The 27,278-nt window shown below is 35.6% G+C and overlaps 1 long non-coding RNA gene across 2 annotated transcripts in view; it reads left to right on the forward strand.

Moving 5' to 3' along the window:
* LOC105477093 (uncharacterized) overlaps nucleotides 1–27,278 on the forward strand; it is a 199,166-nt gene that overhangs the window by 92,185 nt on the left and 79,703 nt on the right. For both annotated transcript variants that reach the window (XR_011614686.1, XR_984474.2), the window contains exon 8: nucleotides 25,348–25,444. This is a non-coding gene — a long non-coding RNA (uncharacterized lncRNA). The remainder of the gene's footprint in view (nucleotides 1–25,347; nucleotides 25,445–27,278) is intronic.

The raw sequence follows: 27,278 nt of genomic DNA on the forward strand, positions 1-27,278 counted from the left end.
TTATTAGTGATAGCTTCTACCCCTTTTCTAGCTTCTAGTTTTAGGGAGCATTGCTTCTGGTTAGGGAGGAAGGTAGGATCCTTAAGGTAGATCTGGACTGGTGTACCAGTTATACCTCTGCTAATTCTTCCTTAGGTTGCCCAAACCTTTGGATTAATGTTGGCTTTCACCAGAAGGAGACAAAGAGTTTGTCCTGGAGTCATAAGAGTGGTGGCTCCCATACAGGCTAGAATATCTTTACCTATTAATGGAGTGGGACTTTCAGGCATAATTAAACAGGCGTGGGTAAAAAGTATGTCTCCCAAACCACAACTGAGGAGCTGTAGAAATATTGGTTTAAAGGCTTTCCTGAGACACCCATTACGGTCTTGCTATGGAAGGAAGAAAAGCATGCATTGGAGAGAACAGAGAGACTGACTCTGGTGTCCAGAAGGAATTTTACCCTCCTCCTTTCCACCTCCAGAATCACCCAGAGCTCCCAAATAGTGATGGCAGTCTGAGGAATTGGAGTCAGGGAATTGAGCCGCGAGACCCATCCATCCTTCTAGACCATTTGGGAGACTGGCCCTGGACCCAGTGCCCTATGCCTCTGGGGACAGTTGGCCTTCTAGTGGTTCCCGCCACAAGCTTCACAGGGTCAAGGTGGCTTCCTTTTGTTGCCTCAGCAGTCCTTTTTAAAGTGTCCTGGCTTGACACACTGGTAGCAGTTAGCAGGTGCACCTCGGGGGTTCTGGATTTTATAGGCCTGCAATGCAGCCACTAGATCCTCTGTTTTATTTCTTGTGCTTCCTCTTTTTCTCCTGGTTCCTAATGTAAAAGACAAAGATGGTCACTTTTGGGTGGTTCCCTAAGGTGCTATCTGGTCCCATGACCTGTTTCTGCAATATCCTTCTGATATCAGGGGCTGTCTGGTAATGAACTTGTCCTTTAGAGTTGGTGGTCCTTCGACCAAATCAAGAGACAGAGGGGTACATTTTACTAAAGCTTCTCTCAGTCTCACTAGAAAGTCTGAGGCATCTAGTTTATGGTTTATCATGCAAAGCTTGGAGTAATTAAGAGGTTTGGCTCTGGTCCTCCATAAGCCATCTAGTATGCTCATCTTGAAATGGCTTTTCTTCCACTTATCTGTGGGATCACTGAGGTTCCAATTAGGGTTTTCCGTGGGTACTGCCTCACTTCTTGTTGGGTATGTGATTTTTGTGTCATTCTCCCCTTCTCTTCTTCTCAACTGGTAATAGGAGACATATTGCTGGTCTCCAAATCCCCGTGCTTCCTGTGGGGCAGGGCTGCCTGTCCTTCAGCAGCATTTAGGATTTGGTTTAGGATCAACATAACATCTCTCCATGTAAGGTCAAACACCTGGGATAGGTTTTGGAAAGCCTTTATACAACAATTGAGGTCATCAGAGAACTTGCCTAGGTCCCCCTTTATTTCTCTTATGTCCTGAAATGAAAATGGAACTTAGACCCTAGTGGCACCACATCCATCAGGCATTTTCTGTACCCTGCAGGGTAACAGCAAAGTTGAGATTTTCCTGACTGGTAGAGCTGGGGGTACTGATGACGTAGCTAGAGGAAGTCCCAGATAGAGGCGGGCAAGAAGGGCTGAGAGATCCGGGAGTTTCATTTCAATGTTCCCCAGGGATTTGTTTGACTGACTTTGGGGAATTGCTCTCTGTGGGCTTGCCCGATACAATTGCTAAGAGGGCAGGATCAATCCTACCATGTTGACAAAGATCCGAGTAGTCTCACAAGGCAAAAAATGCTTGGGACCTTGGATCATTTGCCTTCCTATCTGCAGGGAAAATTCAGTTATTGGGTGTTGAAATTAATGCTTTCCTAAGGAGGCCAGGCCTCCTCATCCTGCAGTTGGTATGATGGCCATGCTTGAGTGAAAAAGAATATGAGGCACTTATTCTTCAGAGTCTGAGGGTTAAAGAAGTTCTAATATTATAGAATACACTTAACAAGAGTGCAGGCTGAAGATTGTTTGCTACCCAGATAGAAAGAGAGAAAAGAAAAGGTGCCCCTTAGTCTCCTTCCCACATTTAGGGTGACCAAGAGTGAAGAGAAACATAGATATGGCATCCACCTTCTCCTTCTTCCCTCCCTGTATCCTCTGTGTTCTGGCGACTGTCACAGGTGCTACCCATGGATGTGAGTGTGACCTACAACCATGGATCTGGAGGAGCTAGTCAGCAGGTGTAGTCATGCTCATATGCTCATTACCCTAGCTCTCCACGTGTGGATTCTCATTGCTTTCCTAGATCCCTTTGATCCATAAGGCTCCCAAGTTTCCCTAGATGGGGCTCGGGAGAGGTTATGCAACAGTTGGATCTGGGAAAGACACTTCAATGGAGGGAGTATCTTAATCTTTTCCTTACTTCTATGACAGTCTGGGCAAAGTTATGAATTCCTAGAGAATGTGACCAATTAACCCTCTAGACATAGAATCCTCTTTTCATTCAGATGCCAATGTAGGTGGATGCAGAATAGGTGCCTCAAAAGAACATAAAGGTTGAATGGCTGTCCTCCCTGTGATGGGGACTGCACTGAAGCTAAAACTTCTCTTCCCACTGTTGAAGGTGGAACATTTCTCTTTACAGATGGGGAATGGTGCCTGGTTCCTAATAGAGAGACATAGAAGGGAGATAAATTAGGGAACTAGAGGCCTTGGATAAAGGGTGATAGGTTCCTCCAGGGAGATAAATGCCATTCCACTAGGTGACTTAGTCAAGACTGAAAATGTTAAGTTGTAATTTTTTCTTCAAATATTTTCCAGGCAAAGGTTAGAAAGAAAGGTTTGAGGCTTGATAGGCTATCTCAACAGTATGCCCCCTACAGGAGAAAATTAATTTGTCTCATAAAGGAACTGTTTAAATTTACAGGGCAGTGCTGAGCTCTTACATGGAGGAAAAAAAAACAAACAAGTGAAAAGGAGGGTATCCCCTTGGGGTGAAGAAATATCCCCCTATACAGTGCCATGAATATCTATTATTGAGGAATAAAAAGTCCCTTACTAGGTGAAAGTTTAGACTGAAATCTTAAAATCTCCCTGTCTCAACAAAATCACCAAAACACCAATTCTTTGAATTATGCTCCTGATTGCTAAGGCACTTGCAGACTGTATCTAGCATGACTATGTTCCTGGGCTTGCAAAAATACCTACGGCATTGCTTACAAAGAAAGGACAGGAGCCATAATTGCCATGGAGGAGAGAAAGGAAGAAAATGTGATAGGAAAGACTGGAGGTCCTGGTGTTGACACCCTAATGAGCTGTCAGAAACTGGAATTAGTCCAGAGGCTTTCAGGTAACACCAAGGTGCAGCCTTGGCCAGAAATCTTCAGTTGCCCTCCTTCCAACCCCACGTGATTGTTAGATCTTCTGTGAAAGTAAACTGGATTGGAACAAAGTCAATATTCTCAATGCTTGAGAGACATGGGGGATTGACAGAGTCCTCTCCAGAAAGCCTGTCTCCTGAGTCTTGTAAGACTGGCAGCTGCACTATCCATTTTTAACTGACTGACAGGGACCTAGTTTTTAATTTAATCTTGTTTAAAAAAAAAAAGAAACCTAAGGACAAGGAGCCTCAGAAATGAAAGTGAAGAGTTGGAGATTCACTCTTACACTTTCTATGAATTCCTGACCAATACACCAACATTGTTGCAGCTTTCACACTCCTGTTCTTTGGCAATCTGGAGGGAGTGTTATGGCTCTTTTAATCCCCCATCACCAGCAAGCCCTATGTTCCTGTTCAACAACCAAGAATTAAGGCACATGGACACCAGACAGTGAGTTAGGCAGAATCAGATTTATTAAGTGACAGAAAGACTCTCAGCAAAGAGAGGTGACCAGAGAGGGTTGCCAGCTATGAGGCTGAGTCGGGTATTTATGGACTGGAAGGGGAGGAATGTGCTGAGTGGTCTGCAGACTGTCTTGAAGAAAGCACCACTCAGAAAGAGGTATGACAGTGTAAAGAACCAATTGGAGGCAGATGTGAAGCCTTGGCCTGGAACCAGTTAGGGGCTGCAGTGAAAGCTTGGTCTGGGATCTTGGCCCAGGACCAATCAGGCGCTGAGGTGATGTGAAGACTCAGCCTGTGGCCAATCATAAAAGGTACATATGTAAAATAGGTGAAAAGAGACTAAGGCACACCAAGGGGAGGGAAAGGTGTCCTGCAAAAGAGTGGAATTTGTTCATCTGGTTTCACGGAGAAGGTGTTTCCATTGAATGATGTGGGCTCTTTCTTACCTGGGGCCTGCAGTTTGATTTTCAGGCTGCTCTTTGTTTGAAGGAGTTTTACCAAGGACCTACCCTAACTACCTACTTGACCATTTTCTTCCTCCTATCTCATTACCTTGGAGATATCCAATGTATTTCAAAATGGAATGAATTAACCACAGATTAGAAGAATAAAGTTTCTTATTGATTTTAACCTATTTTTCAAAAATGTATTTCTACATTGTGCTTTGTTCATCTGTAAGAAAGAACCCTACCATAGAGAAATACAATAGAGCATATATGGTCCTCTGTAGCATATATGTTCCTCTGGATCAATTCTTTTTAACTGTGTTTCATGAAATACCAATATGCTACTCTGCATTATGGATCTCAAGTGAATTTCAGAAAGATGATAAAAATGTTAAGCATTTTGGTGTGGTGTAGTGGCTCATGCCTGTAATCCCAGCACTTTGGGAGGCTGAGGCTGGCAGATCATGAGGTCAGGAGATCGAGACCATCCTGGGTTACACAGTGAAACCTCGTCTCTACTAAAAATACAAAAAATTAGCCAGACCTTGTGGTGGGCGCCTGTAGTCCCAGCTACTCGGGAGGCTGAGGCAGGAGAATGGCACGAACCTGGGAGGCACAGAGCTTGCAGTGAACCAAGATCACACCACTGCACTCCAGCTAGGGCTATAGAGCAAGACTCCATCTCGCAAAAAAAAAAAAAAAAAAAAAAAAAAAAAAAAAAAAAAAAAAAAAAAAAAAATTAAGCATTTCCCAACACTTTTTCACCCTCAAAGTATCTTTCAGATACTTGGTTCTATTCTTCTATTATCAGATGCCTGTGTTAGTCTAAACTGTTTCTTGCTAATATGGCTAATGTTTATAGCCTCTGCCATTTATTCTTACAAGAAATAGTACTTTGAATACATATCTGATTTCTAGTGCTGCTCTTGGTTCTAGGGGTACAGCAGTGTAAAAAGATAAACATTTCTGGCCAGGCATGGTGGCTTATGCATATAATCCCAGAACTTGGGAGTCCAAGGTGGGACAAATGTTTGAGGTCAGGAGTTTGAGACCAACTTGGGCAAAATAGCGAGACCCTTTCTCTACTTTTTTCTTTTTTTGAGACAGAATATTGCTCAGTCACCAGGCTGGAGTGCAGTGGCGTGATCTCGGCTCACTGCAGTCTCCACCTCCCAGGTTCATCAACCTCCTGAGTAGCTGGGACTACAGGCGCGTGCCACCACGTCCAGCTAATTTTTGTATTTTTAGTAGAGATGGGGTTTCTCCATGTTGGCCAGGCTGGTCTCAATCTCTTGACCTCATGATCTGTCCTCCTTGGCCTCCCAAAGTGCTGGGATTACAGGTGTGAGCCACCACGCCTGGCTACTCAAAAGGCTGAGGAAGGAGGATCACTTGAGCTCAGCAAGCCAAGGCTGTAGTAAGCTATGATCATGCCACTGTACTCCAGTCTGGGCAACACAGTGAGATCCTGTCACACTCACACACACATACACGCACACAAAGACACACATTTCTGCCATCATGGGCATTATGTGGTGTTTAGTGATAAAAATATATCTAAATGTGTGTTATTTGCCTTTAGCAGGACACTGTATAATGAAAAGTTCCTTCTGACTATTAGTTGATTATCAGTGGACATTCTTAACAGTCAGATTACATTTATCACTGTGTGTACCTGTGTGTGTGTGTGTGTTTATGTGTATGTGTGTCGGTGTGTAAATTCTCAACTAAGTTTCCCAATCACCTGCTCTGCATGATCTCTCAGATTTTGAAACCCTATTTATATATCGTTAATATCTGCACAAAGATTGCCTTTCCATTAAATATTTCCAATCTAATACATAACTTCAGATGTGACAGTATAAAATATTATTGAACATTAAAAATACTTTATATACAGTCCACTGATGCCTCCTTAGCTGTTCTAACAAAGCTGCTCTTTGTTAGTCTCTCAGTTTTATGTAATATATCACATGGTCTTACCAAATATATGTCCATATTTCTAATACTTAATTAATTAATACAATTTGGATAACATGGTTGACGAAGATTCAGCTTCTGTCATTCTTTTAATTGTCTGACTGCTAATTCTGTATCTCCAAAGCTAATTTTAGTATTGTTGTTTCGTTTTATTTTGCTTTTTTACCTATTTACCTCTGATATGGTTTGCCTGTGTCCCTACCCAAATCTCATCTTGAATTGTACCTCTAATAATTCCCACGTCTTGTGGGAGGGACACGGTAGGAGACAACTGAATAATGGAAGTGATTTCCCCCCATACTGTTCTCATGGTAGTGAATAAGTCTCATGAGATTTGATGTTTTTACAGGGGTTTCCCCTTTCGCTAGGCTCTCTTTCTTGCCCACCACCATGTAAGAAGTCCCTTTGCTCTCTTTTCATCTTCTGCCATGATTGTGAGGCCTCCCCCGCCATGTGGAACTGTGAGTCAATTAAACCTCTTTGCTTTATAAATTACCCAGTCTTGGGTATGCCTTTATTAACAGCATGAAAACAGATTAATACCTCTTAATGCAAGTATTTTCTAGTTTGGTTATCAAATACCTTATCTTGAAACTCTCCACGTAAAAGAATCTCATTATTTAATTTTTAATTATTTTATTTTATTTTATTTTATTTTGAGATGGAGTCTCACTCTGTCACCTGGGCTGGAGTGCTGTGGCACAATCTTGGCTCACTGCAACTTCTGCCTCCCCAGTTCAAGTGATTATCCTGTGTCAACCACCTGAGTAACTGGGATTGTGGGAATGCACCATCATGCCCAGCTAAATTTTTTGTATTTTTAGTGGAGACGGGGTTTCACCATGTTGGCCAGGCTGGCCTCAAACTCCTGGCTTCAAGTGATCTGCCCTCTTCAGCCTCTCAAAGCACTGGGGTTACAGGAGTGAGCCACCATGCCTGACCCTAATTATTCTTCACATGTGTCACCACCACTCCTGAAAGTTTCTAGGGGCTGGAAGATAAAGTGTCCTACCTGTCACGGAAAACTCATTCCTGCCCCTTCCTGCATTGTATAGGCTACTAAATTTGATCTTTTTTTTTTTTCTACTAGAATTTTACAATTCTTTACAGTTTTTATTTTATTTTGTACATCATCACAAATATTTCACTGACACCTCAGTTTGTGTTTGCCTTCAGATAATTTCTATATAAATGGAGCTTGTGCAAATAATTGTATTTTAGTTTTTTCTAACTATAATTTATATTTTAGGATTCCATATGCCATATTTCATTCACAGAATTTTTTTAACTTTTCAAATGTGCAGGTTTGTTACATAGGTAAATATGTGTCAAAGAGGTTTGATGTACAAATTATTTCATCGCCCAGGTATTAAGCCTAGTGTCCATTAGTTATTTTTCCCAATTATCTCCCTTCTGCCACCGTCTACCATATGAAAGGTCCCAGTGTGTGTTGTTACCCTCTATGTTACCCTATATGTTTTCTTATCATTTAGATCCCAGTTATAAATAAGAACCTGTAGCATTTGGTTTTCTGTTCCTGTGTTACTTTGCTAAGGATTATGCCTCCAGCTCCGTCCAAGCCCCTGCAAATGACATATTCCCATTTTTTTTATGACTGCATAGTATTCCATGGTGTTTATGTACCATATTTTTTTTAATCCAGAATATCACTGATGAGCATTTGGGTTGATTCCATGCCTTTGCTGTTGTGAGTAGTGCTGCAGTGAACATACACATGCATGTGTCTTTATAACAGAACAATTTATGTTTCCTTGACTGTATTCCCAGTAATGGGACTGCTGGGTCAAATGGTATTTCTGCTTTTACATCTTTGAGAAATTGCCACATTGTCTTCCATAATCGTTAAACTGATTTACACTCCCACCAGCAGTGAAAAAGTGTTCAAGTTTTTCTCCACAACCATGCCAGCATCTGTAGTTTTTTGGCTTTTTAATACTATTCATCTGGCTGGTGTGAGATGGTATTTCATTGTGGTTTTCATTTGTCTTTCTCTAATGATCAGATATGTTGAACTTTTTTTCATATGATTGCTGGTCGTATGTATGCCTTCTTTTGAGAAGTGTCTGTTTACGTCCTTTTCCCACTTTTTTAATGGGGTTGATTTTTTCCTGTATATTTGTTTAAATTCCTTATAGATGCTAGATATTAGACCTTTGTCAGATGCATAGCTTGAAAAAATGTTCTTCCATTCTGTAGCTTGTCTGTTTACTCTGCTGATAGTTTCTTTTGCTGTGCAGAAGTTCTTTCATTTAATTAGATCCCATTTGTCAATTTTTGCTTTTGTTACAATTACTTTTGGTGTTTTCATCATGAAACCTTTGCTCATGCCTATGTCCTGAATGGTATCGCCTAGGTGGTCTTCCAGAGTTTTTATAGCTTTTGGCTTTACATTTAAGTTTTTAATCCTTTTGGAGTTAATTTTTGTAGATTTCAAGTCGTATAAGAAAAGTACTAATGTTTGTGGTTTGGAAAATATAGCATAAACTTATAAACCAAAATGAATATGTTCATTGCTACCTTAATTTTTTTGGCATTTTACGAATATCTATTTTTTTTTAAGCTTTGCAAAATTCAGTGTCATTCCATTTATGGAAGTAATTTTTTTTCCTAAGTAGCACTAAAGTAGCAAAATTTAATATTCATGTATGTTAAAAATGAGAATGTCATATGTCAGCAGCCGTGATACAAGTAGAGGCTTTCTTTTTGTAAGCCATTAAATTAACATATGCACATACACACAAAGGTAACCCCTCCTATTAAAAGCATGCTTTCTTACTAATAGTTAATGGCTTAAATAACTGAACAAAAATTTCAAAAACTCTTCTCATTTGAATGCTTTCTGAAGGTTAAATTTGTTTCATTTTATTCATTGAACCTTTTTCTTGACTTTCTCTGTTCTAAGGAGTTATAAAGCACTTAATATTTTTTCAATAGAGGTCATCATCATGGAGCACCTCAGGAGGTAAGAAAAGTAATTCATACATTTCTTATACAAACAGACTCTTCAGAGACCTCCCACGGGTACAGCCCAGTTAAAATATGTTTAATTTCATCCTCAGGTGATTTTAGCAGGAAACAATTTCACCTCTACAAAGAGCTAGCAAAGCCATATCTGCAATTTAAAGATAAATTTACAAATATAATCTTACACTGCTCTACATGACACTGTGTGCATTTTAATTTCAGAATCTTAATGGATAAAGTAAACATTATTGCAAATATATTTTAACACAAGTAATCCTGTATGTATTAAGCAATTCCAAATAATATCAGATATTCTAAACAAGTAACTGCTCAGCTGTACGTTGAGAAATATTTCATTGTAAATACATTACAATAACTACTATTACTGCTACTATTTTAAAAACCACACATTGTCTCTACTAAAAATACAAAAGCAAAATTAGCTGGGCGTGGTGGTGGGCACCTGTAGTCCTAGCTACTTGGGAGGCTGAGGCAGGAGAATGGCCTGAATCTGGGAGACAGAGTTTGCAGTGAGCTGAACTCGTGCCACTGTACTTCAGCCTGGGCGACAGAGTGAGACTCCATCTCAAAAAAATAAATAAATAAAATAAAATAAAAACAGACATGTATGTTTAGTATTTACCATCTTCCAAACACTATTTAAATGCTTTATATGTATTGCATATATCAATTTTTTTAATCCTTTCTCTGCAAATTTATGGGAAATTTGTCTATGTCCCAAATTATCAGTTTCATGATGGTGTATCCTAGTGCAAGACCGTTTTCATTTATTGTGTATGTTCCTAATAATGCCCTTCCTACTTTTCATATTTTTCAGTTTGAAGATTTTTAGAAAATATTTGTAAATTATTTTCTTTATTTTTTGTTTCCTATTATTTGGAGTTTAGACTTCATGAATTGAAGGTTATAAGAAGGTTATAAGATTGTTTCTAGCAGTTGAGTCAGCAAATAGGAATGAAAGCGTTCCACTTTCACTTCCAGAATTTCACTTAGTCCCCTTCATCAGAAAGTTTTTTGGGTTCTGCTTTGATTCTACCTTTTCAGAGTCCTTCTGAGTCCCTCTTTATGAACAATTAATCTCTAATCATCTGCCCGGTTAAGATAGAATCAGTTACTCAGTTATGACGAATGGGAATGACATCAGGAGAAATAACTGCTTCTTAAACAAAATTTCACTTCACTCTTTGGGAAAAGCAAACAAACAAAACAACTTATTTTTTCTTTTACATTCAAGATACTAACCCAATTTCTGATAATGGTGTTCTGCCAATCAGTTTGCTTCTTGATATTTCTGTGCTAGATTGATTAACATTATTCATATGCTTTTTACTTTCTCTAAGTGTGTCACAGTTTTGTCTCATTTTTGTGCTGTTCTGACAAATTTAGTTGAGTTTTTGAAGGGAGTAGAGATATATTCGGTTTACTGTTTAAATGATTCTCTATACGTTTTTTATTTGAAGGAGTTGATCAACCAAGCATCTGTAATGTCCTAAAAATATAAAAATTGCACAGTCACGTTCTATTAGCATTATTACTCTTAAAGGCTAATTATGGTCAGGAAAACAAGTTTTGTTTCTGTTATTGTTGCATGTTTGTTTTCTTCTTTTGCTTTGTTTGATTTCGTTTTGCCCTTATTCTCCATTTAGACACCATTGTTCATTTAGGTTGCTGCTAATTCTTACCTGTACATTCAGTGTCCACAAAGTAAACAGTCTCTTCTGTTTTCAAATGTCAACAACTCATTATTAATAACTTATTAGAATGTTACACTTTGTTTCTTCAAAGCACGTGATGATTAATACTGAGTGTCAATTGACTGGATTGAAGAATGCAAAGTATTGATCATGAGTGTGTCTGTAAGGGTGTTGACAAAGGAGATTAACATTTGAATCAGTGGGCTGGGAAAAGCAGACCCACTCTTAATCTGGGTGGACACCATCTAATCAGCTGCCAGCACAGCCAAAATATAAAGCAGGCAGGAAAAAAACGAAAACGTGAAAAGGCTACAGTGGCTTAGCCTCCCAGCTTATACCTTTCCCCGGCCTGGATGCCTCCTGCCCTCAAAACATTGTGAGAGGTGACAACTTGCTGGAGGCCCTCACTTCCTCTCATTTTAGTCCTGCCCAATCCAGGCAGGACTAAAATGGCCCAGACCCTTCAGGAATGAAGGTTTGGGTCATTCCAACAGGAAAAAAATCTATGACCTGCTGAGGTCCTTGCTGCAGACAAAGGGAATATAGAATGGGTAGTAGAAGTAAGTAGTCATCAATACCAGCTGTGACTATGTGATCAGGTGCAGAAATGAGGACAGTAATTGTCATGAGTATTTCCTCCTTTTGTTAAAAACATCTTTGCGCATGTATACAGTTGTACTGTGAAAATATCTTCATTTTATTTTTTTTCTTTGGCATGTGACATAAGATTTATTGACTTCATATCAGCATTTAAATATTGTTAACTTTATGTAATAGCATTTGGGTTTGGGATTGGTGCATTTCTGGTTGTATGAAGGATATTTGTATTATGTTAGGCATAATTATGACCTTATTATTATCTTTATTTGAAGATTATGTATGATCTCAGGAGATGTCTATAGGTTCAGGTAGACAACAGGTGGACTTGTTATGGTTAATATTGTCAACTTCATTGGATTGAAGGATGCAAAGCATGGATCCTGGGTGTGTCTGTGAGTATTGCCACAGGAGATTAACATTTTAGTCAGTGGGTAGGGAAAAACAGACCCACCCTTAACCTGGGGAGAGGGGGGCACCATCTTATTGGCTGCCAATGTGGCCAGGATATAAAGCAGGCAAGAAAACATGAAATGGCTAGACTGGCCTAGCCTCCCAGTCCACATCTTTCTCCCATGCTGAATGTTTCCTGCCCTTGAACATCAGACTCCAAGTTCTTCAGCTTTAGGAATCAGACAGGCTTCCTTACTCCTCAGCTTGCAGATGGCCTACTGTGGGAACTTGTGATCATGTGAGTTAATACTTCCTAATAAACTCCCATATATATGTATCTTATTAGTTCTGTCCTTCTAGGGAACCTTGACTAATACAACATGTAACTGAATATTTAACTTCATTGAGTGTGATAGGCCATCTTAACACAAAGAAATCAGTCAGTTTTCTAAGAAGATTACATATCATTGATGCAGACAAAGAAGACACAGACATACCTTGTTTGATTGTGCTTTGCTTTGTTGTACTTCACACGTAAGAGTCTGTTGTACAGATTTTTATAGCAACCCTATGTCTATCAAATCTATTGGCACCATTTTTCCAATAACGTAAGTTCACCCATGTCTTGTTATCACATTTTGGTTGTCTCTTAATATTTCAGACATTTTCATGATTATTATATCTGTGTTGGTGATATTTGATTAGGGATCTTTGATGTTACTACTGTGATTGTTTTAAGGAACCACAAAGTGTGCCAATATAGGATGACAAACTTTATCAATGAATATCGTGTGCATTCTGACTGTCCCACTGATAGGCCATTCCTTTTCTCCCTCCCTCTGCTCAAACCACCCTATTCCCTAAGAGACAATATTGAACTTAGGCTAACTGATAACCCTATCATAGCCTCTAAGTGTTCAAGTAACAGGAAGATCAGTCTGTCTCTCACATTAAATCAAAAGCTAGAAATGATTGAGCTTAATGAGGAAGGCATGAGATGGGCCAAAAGCTAGGATTCTTGCATCAGATAACCAAGCTGTGAATGTAAATAAGTTCTAAAATGAAATTAAAAGTGTTATTCCACATATGCATTACAAGAAAGCAAAATAGCCTTATTGATGACGTGAAGAAAGTTTGACTACTCTGGATAGATCAAACCAGGGATAACATTTCCTTAAGCCAAAGGCTAATGAAGAGCAAGACTGTAACTCTTCAATTCTATGAAAGCTGGGAAAGCTGGGGAAGCTGCAGAAGAAAAGTTGGAAACTGACAGAGATTGATTCATGAAGTTTAAGGAAATAAGCTGCCTCTATAACTTTAAAGTGCAAAGTGAGGCAGCAAGTGCAGATGGAGAAGCTGCAGCAAGTTATTCAGAAGCTTTAAATAAGACAATTGATAAATATGGCTATACTAAAGTATAGATTTTTAATGTAGATAAAACAGCCTTCTTCTGGAAACAGGTGCCATCTAGAACTTTCACAGCTGGAAAGAAGGCGATGCCTGACTTCAAAGCTTCAAAGAACAGGCTGATTCACTTGTTAGGGGCTAATGCAACTGGTGATCTGAAGTTGAAGCCAATAGTCATTTACCATTCTGAAAATCCTAGGGCCCTTAAGAATTGTGCCAAATCTAATATGGAATGAAACAAAGCCTGAATTAAAGCACATCTGTTTTCAGCATGAAACAAATCCTGAATTAAAGCACATCTGTTTTCAGCATGGTTTACTAAGTATTTTGAGCCCAATGATGAGACCTAATGCTGAAAAAGAATATTAATTCCAAAATATGACTGCTCATTGACAATGAATCTGTTCACCCAAGAACTCTGTTGCAGATGTACATGGAGGTTAATATTGTTTTCATACCTGCTAACACCACAAGCATTCTGCATCCCACGAATCAGGGAGTAATTTTAGCTTTCAAGTCTTATTAGATAAATAAATACCTTAATTAAGCTTATAGCTGGCATAGATAGTGATTCCTCTGGTTGATATGCAAAAAGTAAATTGAAAACCTTCTGAAAAGGATTCACCATTCTAGGTGCCGTTAAGAACATTCGTGATACATTGGAGGAGGTCAAAATATCAAAATTAAAGGGGGTTTGGAAGAAGATGATTAAAACCCTCATTGATGACTTTGAGAAGTTCAAGACTTTAGTGGAGGAAGTAACTGCAGTTGGGGTGGAAATAGCAAGAGAACTAGAGTTAGAAGTGGATCCTGAAGGTGTGACTGAATTGCTGCAATCTCATGATCAAACTTGACTGGAATGTGGAGTTGCTTTTTACGAATGAGGAAAAAAAATGTTTCTTGAGATGAAATTGTCCAGTAAAAACGCTGTGAACATTGTTGAAATGACAACAAAAAACTTATAAAATTACATAAACTTAGTTAATAAATCAGTAGCGGAGTCTGGGAGGATTGACTCCAATTTTGAAAGTTCTATTGCAAGCAAAATGCTGTGGTAAAAGCATCACATGCTACAGATAATTCTTTAGTGAAAGAAAGAGCCAATTAAGGAGGCAAACTTCATTATCATCTCATTTAAGAAATTGTCACAGCCACCTCAACCTTCAGCCACCACCACCCTGGTCAGTCAGCAGCCATCAGCATCAACAAAAAGACTATTACTTACTAAAGGCTCAGATGATTTTTAGCATTTTTTAGCATTTTGGATTTTATTTTTAATTTTATTTTATTCTAGATTTTATTTTTAATCAAGATATATACATTATTTTGTTTAGACAAAACACAATAATGCTATTGTGCAGTTAATAGATCACAGAATGGTCTATACATCCCTTTTAATGCACTGGGAAACCAAAAATTTTATGTGATTTGCTTTATTGCAATATTGAGGTGTTCTGTGGACAAACTCAAAATACCTCTAGGGTATATCCAATATCCTGTACATACCTCCCTTTCTGTCTACTTACAAGAGCTAAAAGAAAAATTTTACAAAACCTTTATACCTTTATAAAATATGTGTATTTTTGAGACAGAGTCTTGATCTGTTGCCCAGGCTGGAGTGCAGTGGTTGCTGTTCACTGCAACCTCCACCTCCTGGGTTGAAGTGATTCTCCTGCCTCAACCTCCCCAGTGGCTGGGACTATAGGTGCGCACAAGCATGCCTAGTTATTTTGTATTTTTAGTAGAGATGGGGTTTCACCATGTGGGCCAGGCTGGTCTCGAACTCCTGACCTCAAGAGATCCACCCGCCTTGGCCTCCCAAATTGCTGGGTTTACAGGCATGAGTCACTGCACCCAGCCCCTGTAATTTTAATGATCCAGGATATTTGACATCTTAAACTTGAGAGAAAATAGATGATCCATCGTACTGTTATCTTTTGTATTTCATCCTTTGAAATTTTTAGTTTTATTATGATACAAAGAATGTATTAAACCAAATAAAATTCTATCTTTTTAATGATCAAGTAATATTTTGACATAGCAACTAAATTCACATCAATGTAAAACACTGTAGTAGGCTGAATAGTGTCTCTTCAAAATTCAGTTCTCCTGAAACTTCAGAATGCAACCTTACTGGAACATAGTCTTTGCAGAGGTAATTAGTTAAAGGCCTCATGATGAAATTATCCTGGATTTGGGTTTCATCCTAAATCCAGTGACTGTATCCTTGTAAGAATATATAAGTATATAATGAGACTTAAAGAGAAATCAAGACCAAGTGAAGATGGAGGCAGAGATTGGAGCTGGGCTACCACAAACCACAGAACACTAGCCACCACCAGAAGTAGACGAGGAAAAAGGAGATTCTCCCCTAGAGTCTTAGAAGGTACTATGGCCCTACTAACACCTTTATTTCAGACTTCTGATCTCCAGAACTGCGAGAGAACAAATTTCTGTTGTTTTAAGGCACCTACCTTGTGGTACCTTAATATGGCAGCCGTAGGAAACAGATACAAAATGTTAGCAGAAGAATGAAATACAACATGCTGGAGATTGAGTTTTGCAAAATGTCTTTTATGCTTTATTTAACAAATATTTAACCATCAGCTATATCAGAAGTGCTGTTAAATATCTGAAAGATAAGATTCACTAATATATAATCAAATAATGTTTCTGCTCACAAAGGAATTATAATAAAAGAGAAAGACAAAACATAATTGCTGTGCGATATGATGAGTAAAATGAAAGAAACTAGATGTGTTTGTTAATTAGAGAAGGACAAGATGGAGTTGTGAATTAGAGAGGTTATAAATTAGAGGAGTAATGACAGGAGATTCAAATACTCCTTGAAGGATCAAAACATGAAACTTCATTAGTTTATTATGAATGAGCTTTTCATATTTAAAAATAGGAGACTGTTCTTCCATCTGTGGGCAATAGAGGTATAGGTGGAAAACGCTACCTGTTAAGTTGTATGAACAGTTTTATTTGTTAAGGATTAATTTCAACAACAAGAGGCATATAATATAGTGGTATTCTCTTATGTAATGACTAAAAAGAAATATACAGTTCCTTTAAAACTGATATTTTCTACGAAATCTCTATAAAAAGTTTCTGAGATGAATACATTTTACTGGATATTGGATATTTTCAACCATGATAAAGCAAGCAGTTTTAAATTTAATTAAAAATGAATATACCAATAAAGAGTGTCAGCTGAGTATATAATGTTTCAGATAAGTATATAATGAGACTTAAAGCAAGACCAAGTGAAGATGGAGGCAGAGACTGGAGCTGTGTGGTCACAAACCACAGAACACTAGCGACCATCAGAAGTAGATGGGGAAATTAATTAGATTCAAAATCATATGCATTTAATCTACTCCTATTATCCTGGGATTTCGAATGTTTAATCTAATTCAGTAAAAGTACTCATATTGTGATTATAGTGGAGCCAGAAATTTAGCAGTTAGAAATTTGCATAATCCCAAATGGATTAATTTGAAAATTGTTGCACTGAGGAAAACCTGTGGTCTAAACTCTTCAAGATATAAGGGATTAAAAATTATAAACTGCAGTAATAGGGCAATATAGTTAATAGTATAAAAGCAAACAATACAAGATAATATATATTAAAAATAGAAAATTAAGGAATGCATATCATGAAAAATTTCATATATTTATAAAGTCACATATTATACACATAATGATTATATATTTTAAAGCAATTTAGAATGGCAAGCAAAGAAAAAAACATAAAACACTGAAACACATAATTGATGCTTAAGTGTTTTAATATTCATAGAAATCATGTGATAGCTATTACTCAGAAAAGATACACAAAAGTGGACAACACAAAAATGCATATTTTAAATTCTGCAGAAGCTTGAGGTGAAGAAATAAAATTTTTCTCTTTCATTAGTTATTATTTTCTATTCCAAGTAATATCCAAATATTTTGTCATCATATTCTTACCTTCTGTGTCTCACATGTGCTTAAAGAAAAAATAATTTGTATATAAAATTAATTTCTTACTAATTTCCCTGTTTAATGGATTCATTTTCAGCAAATGAAGACAAAAACTTACTTTTAATCACTCTTAATCATCTATCTTATGTTGGAGGATGTTTAATAAGGTACATTAGTATGCATTTGGGCAGAATTTTATTGTACTATAGCTTACTCATTGCTTCGTGTTTAATTTCTTAGCCATATAATAATCTGGTAATCTTATTAGTAAAACAAAAATGTGAACTACCTTTTCTCTCTTCCTTAAGTAATCATATCTCCTGAAGTATAAATTGTGACACTTGATTATGTCACCAATTCTTGCTTTTTCATTATATTTTTATAATAATTTGCTGGAGACATAGGGCTAAGGAATTGTTATTAAAAATGAGTAACTGTCATTTTGTTGATATTTATGTCCGAAAAGATACTTTATTTATTTATGTAGAGATGGAGTCTTGCTCCGTAGGCTGGGCTGGAGTGCAGTGGAATGATCTTGACTCACTGGAACCTCCACCTCCCAGGTTCAAGAATTCTCCTGCCTCAACCTCCCGAGTTGCTAGGATTACAGGTGCCCACGACCACAGTTGGCTAATTTTTTGTATTTTTAGTACAGACAGGGTTTCACTCTGTTGTCCAGGCTGCTCTTGAACTCCTGACCTCGTGATCTGCCCACCTCAGCCTCCCAAAGTGCTGGGATTACAGGCGTGAGCCACCACGCCTGGCTGAAAATATACTTTTTAAGTATTTTCAATAATTTATTTACTAATTATTTGTTATTAAGTCTAAGCGTTCTACTCCTGACCAAAACAACTGCAACAAAAAAAAAAACTTACAAAAATCTCCATTGTACTTAACAACATGATCCTCGAAGCATTTAATATGTACCTGGAGAGCCCCACAAGACTAGTCATTTGAGTTTTAACAATATTTATTACATTCGTCCCATGGAAGAGTTCTCAGCAGTAATAAGGAAAATCACTGGGACACATAACACATAACATTCCAGAGAATTATGCTAAGTAACAAACACCACTCATAAACAGTTTTACTCTAGAATTTCATTTATGTAATATCTTCAAAGTGGCAAAGTTGTTGAGGTGGAGAATAGATTAATAGATTACAAAATTTAGACAGGGGTTCAGGTTGGAGGAAAGTAGGTTGGTTATAAAAGGTAACATGAGGAATTCTTATGGTGTTCTGTATTTCTATTGTATCAATGCCAATATCTTTGTCATTTTGCAAGACAAAATATTACTTAGCATGATTCTCTGGAATGTTATGTGTTATGTGTCCCAGTGATTTTCCTTATTACTGCTGAGAACTCTTCCATGGGATGAATGTAATAAATATTGTTAAACCATTGACCCTTTGAAGAGCCTCCAGGTTGTTTCCAGATGTGGGCTATTAATAATAAAGATGTTGTATGTATTCATATGTAGACTTTGTGTAAAAATGCATTTATTTCTCTTGAATGTATGCCAAGGATTATAATGCTGGTTTGTACTGTAGTTGCATGTTTAACTTTTTAAAAAACTGCCAAAATATTTTCAGAGCATTTTTGCTATTTAACATCACCATTAACAAGGTGGGAGTAATGTCATTTCTATGTGTCCTTGCTAGCGCTTGGTGTGGTCAATATTTTTTATTTCATCCATTCTGATGTGTGTAGGGCTGTCTTCTGAGGTTTTAATTTGAATTACCCTAGTGGCTAATAATATTGAACATCTAATATGCTTACTTGCCATCTTTAGGTCTTCTTCATTGACATGTCTCATTATGTTTTCCTATTTTCTAATTGTATTGACTTTTTAGTGTTGAGATTTGAGAATTTTAAAATATATTTTAGACAGCAGTTCTTTTTGGGATGTGGATTAGGAAAATATTTATTTTTTCTAGTCTGTTGTTTGTCAGTTCCTTCTCTTAACAGAGTCTTTCACAAAGTGAAAGTTTTTCATTTTGATGAAGCCCAATTTACCAATGTTTCCTTTTAAGGATCATGCTTTTGATGTAAACTCTAAGCAATATTTGCCTATTTCTGAATTCTGAAAGTGTTTTCATCTTTTTTTCTAAATGTTTCACAGTTTTACTTTGTTGTATAAGTTCATGATCATATCGAATTAATTTTTGTAAAATATATAAAATGAGGTCAAGTTTTTTAAAATTTTGTTTTGTTTTATAATTTTATCCTGTGAATGTCCAATTCCTCTGCCACCACTCATTAAAAACTCTAACTTTATGCCACTAAATTGCTTTTGTTTATTTATCATGATTTATTGGGCATATTTGTGTGGGTCTATTTACGGGATCTCTACTATGTTTCATTGATCTATGTGTCTGTACCTCTAACTATACCATACATTCTTAGTCTGTAGCTGAATAGTAAGTCTTGAAATTGAGTATTGTGACTCCTTCCCATTATCCCTAATTTGAAAAATTATTTAGTCTACTTTCTTTGTCTTACTATATAAATTTTCGAATAATCACATCAATATCTAATGTAAATCTTGCTGGGATGTTGATTGTGATTGTATTAAACTCATATACAACTTTGGGAAATTGCCATCTTTATTTTATGTTAAATCTTTCAATCTGTGAGTCTGTATGTCTCTCCATTGATTAAATATTTTCTAACATTTTTCATCAGGGTTGTGTATTTTTCATGCAAAAGTCCTGCATAGTTTTTTTAAACATACAGCTAAGCATTTTATTATATTTTTAGTGATTGTTAATTGAACTATATTTTTTAAATTTTAATATTTGTGTTCATTTTAGTATATATAAATACAATAAATGTTTGTATGCTTATCACTGAGGTTTATCAGGATAGATAGTGATATAAAAAATATTTTGCTATCAACAAAACCTAGTCTTAACACCATTAGTGTGTCTTAAGTTTTTTAGAAAAGCAATATATTTTCTTCTACAATATTTCCCATTGTTTTCTATTTTTCACTGTCAATATATTTATTTTTATATTAATAACATATTATTTGCTGATCAAAGAGCCAAGGCCATTTACTTTTATTAAGATCCTTAGTATTTTATTATATTCTGTTCTCAAGTATCCACTGACTGCTCCAATCTGTCCTCTTTCAAAATTACATAGTAATTATGTAGAAATAAATAAAATTACAGAGTTAAAAGTGTAGTCTATTAATCGAACCACTTAGCCAACTGTCCATTCATCATTGTATTTATTTATTTATTTGGCTAGTTAACAGGTGTATCAAGTACATATAATGTGCCCATCATGGTCCAGGTACTGAGACTACAATGAAAATAACATAGACATTCTTGCACCTTGGGAAGTATACACTTTTCATCTTGTCAATGAAGCATAAACTTTAATTTTTGCTACATGAAAGGTATTCCTAAAGTTCCATCCAAAGATTTATTTAATTTTCTAACCTATTATGAAGTGATATTTTAATTTTAACTTAAATTTCTCTTCACTTTAGTTACTTAATTTCTCTATTGTGATGTCTCACTGTAAGAAAAAAAGAGTAAATTACGGATCGACCGAGAGCACATTGGCATTTACTGTTTTTAAAAGACAATTTACCAAATGGATAATAGTAGATTGAAACATTCAAAATAATTTCATGTTATTTTCCTAGTAAAATTATCCACATCATTTTTTAACTAGAAGTAATGAAGATAAACACTTCATTTTTAAGAAAAGATAAATGATTATTTACCTGAGTGATAGTTTTTGCAGTGAAATTGAATTAGCATGTCTTTGTTATATCTCAAGAATGCAGTTTGAAAAATTGAATACTTTTTCAGAAACCCTTGGGTACTCAAAGGCATTTCAAAAGATAGGAAAGGAGAATTCTAATAATTAGGTACACACAGAGAAGATAATATAAATGTTAACAGATCAATATAGACTGAAAATATGGTTCATAATTAATAATATCAAAATCTATTTAATATTAGACTGTTTCCGTTTTCATTCAGATTCCATTCATAAAGCATCTCTTCAGAAAAATTGTCATTATTTTATCTCTACCCTACATAAAAGTGTGGACTGCCAGTGTATAAAAATCTAACAATGAAAGTCAAAACAATGAAGATATTAGAAGAAAATGTGGTGAAATGTTCAATTGGGCATGAAAATAGTTTCATTTAGTATTTAAGTTACAATTCCTTAATATTAAATTAAAAATAGAGATTAAAATCTTCTGCACATTGATGGAATTTAGTGTAGAGGTGTTTTTAAATCTATGAATGATGAATGATGTCTGATCTCCTTGACATAAAATATTTTTTCCTTTAACAAAATAATAATATACACAAAGTGCATGATCAGTGGGTGTTTGTTTTTACATCATTTCTTTCATTACTGTTTTACAAGAAAATAAAATACGTAGGTCCTGAAATCTGCTGAAAAGCTTGTTTTGTCCTGAATATGTAACAGTATATTTAGTGCATTATGGCTTCAGAATTATTAATAGTACTGTAGAGTGTGTAAGACTTACGGTATCTTCTTAAGTCCTTAACTTAGTACCAGGTAGTGCCTTACGCCACCTGGAGATAAAACTCCCCATGGTGTGATACTTCAAAGTTTACTATGAACCATCATATTTTAGGAAATAACATTACAAAGTTCCAAATGCTTGAGATTAAAATGATAAGATGGGAAATCAAAGACAACAAATGAAATTGTTAGATGTCTTTAGCTGATCTAACAATAATGAACGTAATACAACAAAATACTATCAGATAGGATTGAAAATCCGCAGAAGTGATAAATAATGGAGGAAAATTTAGATGAAACTAAGAATTTTGTCTAGGATAAAATGCTTACTATTCAGACCAACTAAGTGTGCTGATTAAAATTGTGATAAGTTGGGCACGGTGGCATGCACCTGTAGTTTCAGCTACTTGAGAGGCTGAGGCAGGAGGATCACTTCTACCCAAGAGTTTGAGGCTGCAGTGAGCCATAATCATAATGCTGTACTCCAGCCTGAGCAATGGAGCAAGATCCCTTTCTGAAAAATAAAATAACATAAATTTTGGGAGCAATTTGGTCCTGCAATGTTATAGAGGTAAAAGAAAAAGTTAGCATGAATAGTTAAATGATTCAGCATTTCCATTATTTCCTATTGCTGCTGTAAGAAATTACCACAAATGTAAAGGTTTAAAATAACAGAAATCTATTGACTTATGGTTCGGAAAGTCAGAAGTTTGAAATGGATTTGACATGTCCAAAAACAAAGTGTTAACAGAACTGCATTTTCTTTGGAGGGCTCTAAGGAAAAATCAATTTCCTTGACTTTTCAGCTTGGAGAGTTACAGTTGTTTCATTCCTAGCTCATGGCACCTTTCTTCATCTTCAAAGACAGCAGCATAGCATTCTCAAATCTCTCTCTTTTTCTATCCCTCAGTTTCTGTGATACCCTCACTTTCTCTCTTCTGTGGTCAAATTTTGTTCTGTCTTCCTTTTATAAGGACACATATGATTACATTTAGGGCCCACTGGAATAACACAGGACAGTCTCCTCATCTGAAAGAATTTAATCGCATATGCAAAATTTCCTGTGGTATATAAAGACACATTTACCGGTTCTAGGGATTAGGAGCCAGATATTTTGGGGAACTATTACTCAGCCTATCACAATTCCAAGACAAAATCATTGATTTAAGAGAAAAACAGATTCTTGTATTGAAACTAAGGAGAACGTTTTTGTTATTCCACACAAGGAACACATGATAAAAAATATAAGATCTTTAACTTGGAAAGTATCCAAAAAGTAAAAGCCAAAAAATTTCATTGACCTCTTTTATAAAGTTTACCTTGTGATACAATGATTATGGAATGTCAAAGAACAATGTAGGTTTAAAACAATCATTTTAAAGGTTTCTGTCAGTGCACATATATATATGTGTGTGTGTGTGTGTGTGTATATATATATTTAGTTTGGCTTTAGTAAGAAAAAGTTTATCATGATATGGATTCTTCCAAAACATAAATTTAATAATTTAAGTTAATAATTAAATTTGAGAAGAACTAAAGGTCTTCTAAGACAATGACCACATGCTTTTAACACTGGAATGAATGTTCAGCTAAATATTATTTAATAATACTTAGTTTTTATTATGAATGTAATTGACATTCTCACTCAGGTATGAAAGGAACATGAGCATATTTATTATAACACTGCATAAACAAGATGATTTCCAAATTTCCAAATCCTAAAAATATGAGAACTATTTATTGTTCTGTTTTCATTTTAAGTGGAATATTTCGACTTTGTGTAAGTCATATTCTCCTGTTCTTGATATGTAACCATGTCTTGGAAGCAATATACTCTAAGGTTAAGGTCTTTTCCTCAGGAAACATTTAGGATAACAATGTAATAGGCCCACAATTTCAGACACTTTATTGAGATATATTTTCCATATATGCATGTATGTTTTCTTTGTGTCTATCTATAGATTATATTAATATTTTCATTTTTGCTTCTCTTCAATAAAATTACAACCCCAAATTTTAGATGACACAACATAGGTGAGTTTGATTCAAGAAAGATTATGTAGAACACCAGTCATTAAATCAATATTTAAGGAAAATTGCCTCTCTGTGTCTTATATGAAAGGATTGACAAATGGGAATAAAATTGTATGGCTTCATGTATTCGGTCATAATTGTTCTAACAACTTGTTACAAAAATGAAAATAATAGATAAGGATCTCATTATTCTTGTAATTTATATTTTACTGAGGCAAAGGAAAATAAGCAAAGTAAATTACATACATTAGCAAAATAATTGATGTAAAAGAAAGAGAGTGGAGTAAAGGATGAGAAAAGGGATCAGAAATATAACTATTTTGTTGAAATTTTAAACAGTATGGAAAGGGTAGACTTCATTGAGAAGGTGATATTTGAATAAAATTGCAGACGTCATGAAAATATCTGAAGGAAGAGTATTCCAGAGAATAGCCAAGGCAAAGACAGGATCTTGTTAGTTGTACCTGAGAAACAGCAAGGAGGTCAATGTAGCTGGAGCTAAAAGAGAATTGTAGGAAATGGTTTATGTTATGTCTTAGTCATGTGAGCTGCTTTACAAAAGTACCATAGACTAGGAGGCTTACGCAACAGAAATTTACTGTTCACATTTCTGAAAGCTGAAATCAGTGTGCCAGCATGGTCAAATTTTGGTAAAGTCCCTCTGCCAGGATGCAGAATACTGACCTCTCATCTATGGCCATACCACCCTGAATGTGCCTGATCTTGTCTGATCTCAGAAGCTAAGCAGGGTCGGGTCTAGTTAGTACTGGGATGGGAAAATGACTGCACCTCCTTGTGTTCTCATGATAGTGCAAAGAAAGTGAGAGAGCTCTTTGTGGTCCTTTGTATAAGGACATGAATCCCATTCATGAAGGCTGCAACCTCATGACCTAATTACTTCCCAAAGCCCCAAATACCACATACTGGGGGGTGGGATTTCAACATGTTAATTTTGGATGCATGTAAACATTCAGTCTACTGAAAAATAGGAGTTTTAAAATATACTTATATCATCTTCAGTTTTTCTCATGGAGGATATTATTTTTGGACCTATAGGCTATTCAGGATTTTTTCTTTTCTTTTTTATTTATTTATTTTTTTAGATGAAGTCTCCCTCTGTTGCCCAAGCTGGAGTGCAGTGACACAATTTTTATTCACTGCAACCTCTGCCTCCTGGGTTCAAGCAATTCTTCTGCCAGAGCCTCCTAATTAGCTGGGATTAGAGGCATGTGCTGCCATGCCCACTTAATTTTTGTATTTTTAAAGTAGAGATGGTGTTTTGCCATCTTGACCAGGCTGGTCTCGAACTCCTGACCTCAGGTGATGTGATCCACCTGCCTCGGCCTCCCAAAGTGCTAGGATTATAGACTTGAGCCACAGCACCCAGCTCACTATTCAGTCTTAAATACTTTTTCTTTTTTTCCTTCTCTGTTCTGTTACTTTCTAGAAAAAAAAAACAGTATCATAACATTTTTTTTTTTGTATCCTCAACAGGTAGCATAGAGATGGATGAAAAATACACCTCAATACATAAGGGTTGCCAAATGGAATAAACGAAAACATAAAACTTACCAGTAAGAACTCAAGGAAGGTATTATTTTTCAGTTTGCTTTTTACCCACAGTTTAGCAAGAGTAATCATGTTTCTACATTCTAAATTTAAGCAGAGTCCACTGTTCTTTTTCTTCATTGGGATAAAATTACTACAAACTTGAGATTACTTACATGTATTTAATTTATTACGTACCTTCCTGAAAACGAAGGTACACTTGGCTGGTTTGCTGAGAGTTATTAATAGTAATTGTATTTTAATATCAAAGTAGTTTCTTTTATGGTTCACCAAGTTAAGAGCCAAGTTCAGTAACTCATAGGTAAATACAATCCCTGCCTTAAGTTTATTTTTTTGAAGTTCTTGTAGATAAAATATTTCTACTTATATACTCACCTAGTAGCAGTTCTATAATATTTGTTGATAGTAAACTTTTTTCATAAAATGTTGTATAACAAATAATAAATTAGTTATTCACATATATTCAACATTGAAGAACAGTTGGTTTTCACAAATTCTGGCTAGAGTAACTTTCTACTCATGAATCCTGTAAAATATTTTATCTCACAATTGCAACAACTTTAACCTTTTTTTTTACTTATCTGCAAACATACCCGAAGCTGAAACTGCATTCAATATGCATTTTAGGTAGAATGTGTGATAAAAAGAACATATAATTTAAACCTAGAAAGAGCTGGATTCAAATGTTTGCTGTGCTACTAATTTCTCTTTGAAACTGGGGAATTTGTATAATATATGTGTGTATTTATTTTCACAATGTATAATAAGAATCATGATAATATAATGGAAAGTTTTGTAGGCTAGCATGACAAAATTGTTTATACAGCACATTTTATATTAATATTATTGCCTTTTCTAACTACATTTCTATGAAGTTTTCAGTCTGGAAGCTAAAAGAACTTTAATATACTAATATATATTTAGTGATACACTATTTCTATATTCTTAAATTATTTTAAATAATTGAATGTCCTTTAACAACCTACCAAATTATTAGAAAAGTTTGTTACTATGTTTTCTTATTTTGTATTTTCGCAAATTACATAGTATGTTTAGAAATAATGCTACCCACATAGGTGGTGATTCATTAGTTAGACAAATAGAAATGAAAATTATGACATTTAACAAAGGTCTTACATATTTGAAAGTCTTGGGCACCTGGGCTTTTTTGGAGACAGCGGCTTGCAAATATAAAACTAGAAAAAATTAAAATGAAGAAAACACTCATGTTCTTAGGTGATGTATTTAACTTACTGGTAATTTGCTTTATTTATTTTTGTGTGAAGGAGAATGAGTAGGACATTTGTAAAGTAGGGAATTCTTGGCAGTAATTTCCGACTTTCTAAGAAGTAGATATATTGGATTATTTTGTGTGAGAGTTCATACATCATGAAAACATCTGTGGTTCATATACAACATTATTTAAATTTTCATGATAGAGTACATTTTAATATAATGGTTATTTTTCTCATTTTGAAAGTGATAATAAGCCCCTTATGTTATTTTTAACTTTTATCTTTTGTTTCTGCAATAAATGCTCAAAAGACCTTTACATATAATACTATCTTGATAATATAAAAAACAAATGTGTCATAATGTTCTAAAATGGTACTTTCAAGAAACAATTCAATCAATGTGATACATTATTTTAATGGAATGAAGAACAAATCTGTATGATCATTTTAATTGAAGTTGAAATAACATTTGATAAAATTTAACACCCTTAATGATAGAAAAACAAACAAATAAAAACAAAAGCAAAAACAAAAAAACCTGTCAAAAAATGGGTAAGGCTGAGAGCCATGGCTTACACCTGTAATACATCATTTTGGGAGGCCGAGGCAAGTGGATTATTT

Source organism: Macaca nemestrina, chromosome 16, assembly GCF_043159975.1.
Source record: "Macaca nemestrina isolate mMacNem1 chromosome 16, mMacNem.hap1, whole genome shotgun sequence".
In the NCBI taxonomy this organism is placed as follows: Eukaryota; Metazoa; Chordata; class Mammalia; order Primates; family Cercopithecidae; genus Macaca; species Macaca nemestrina.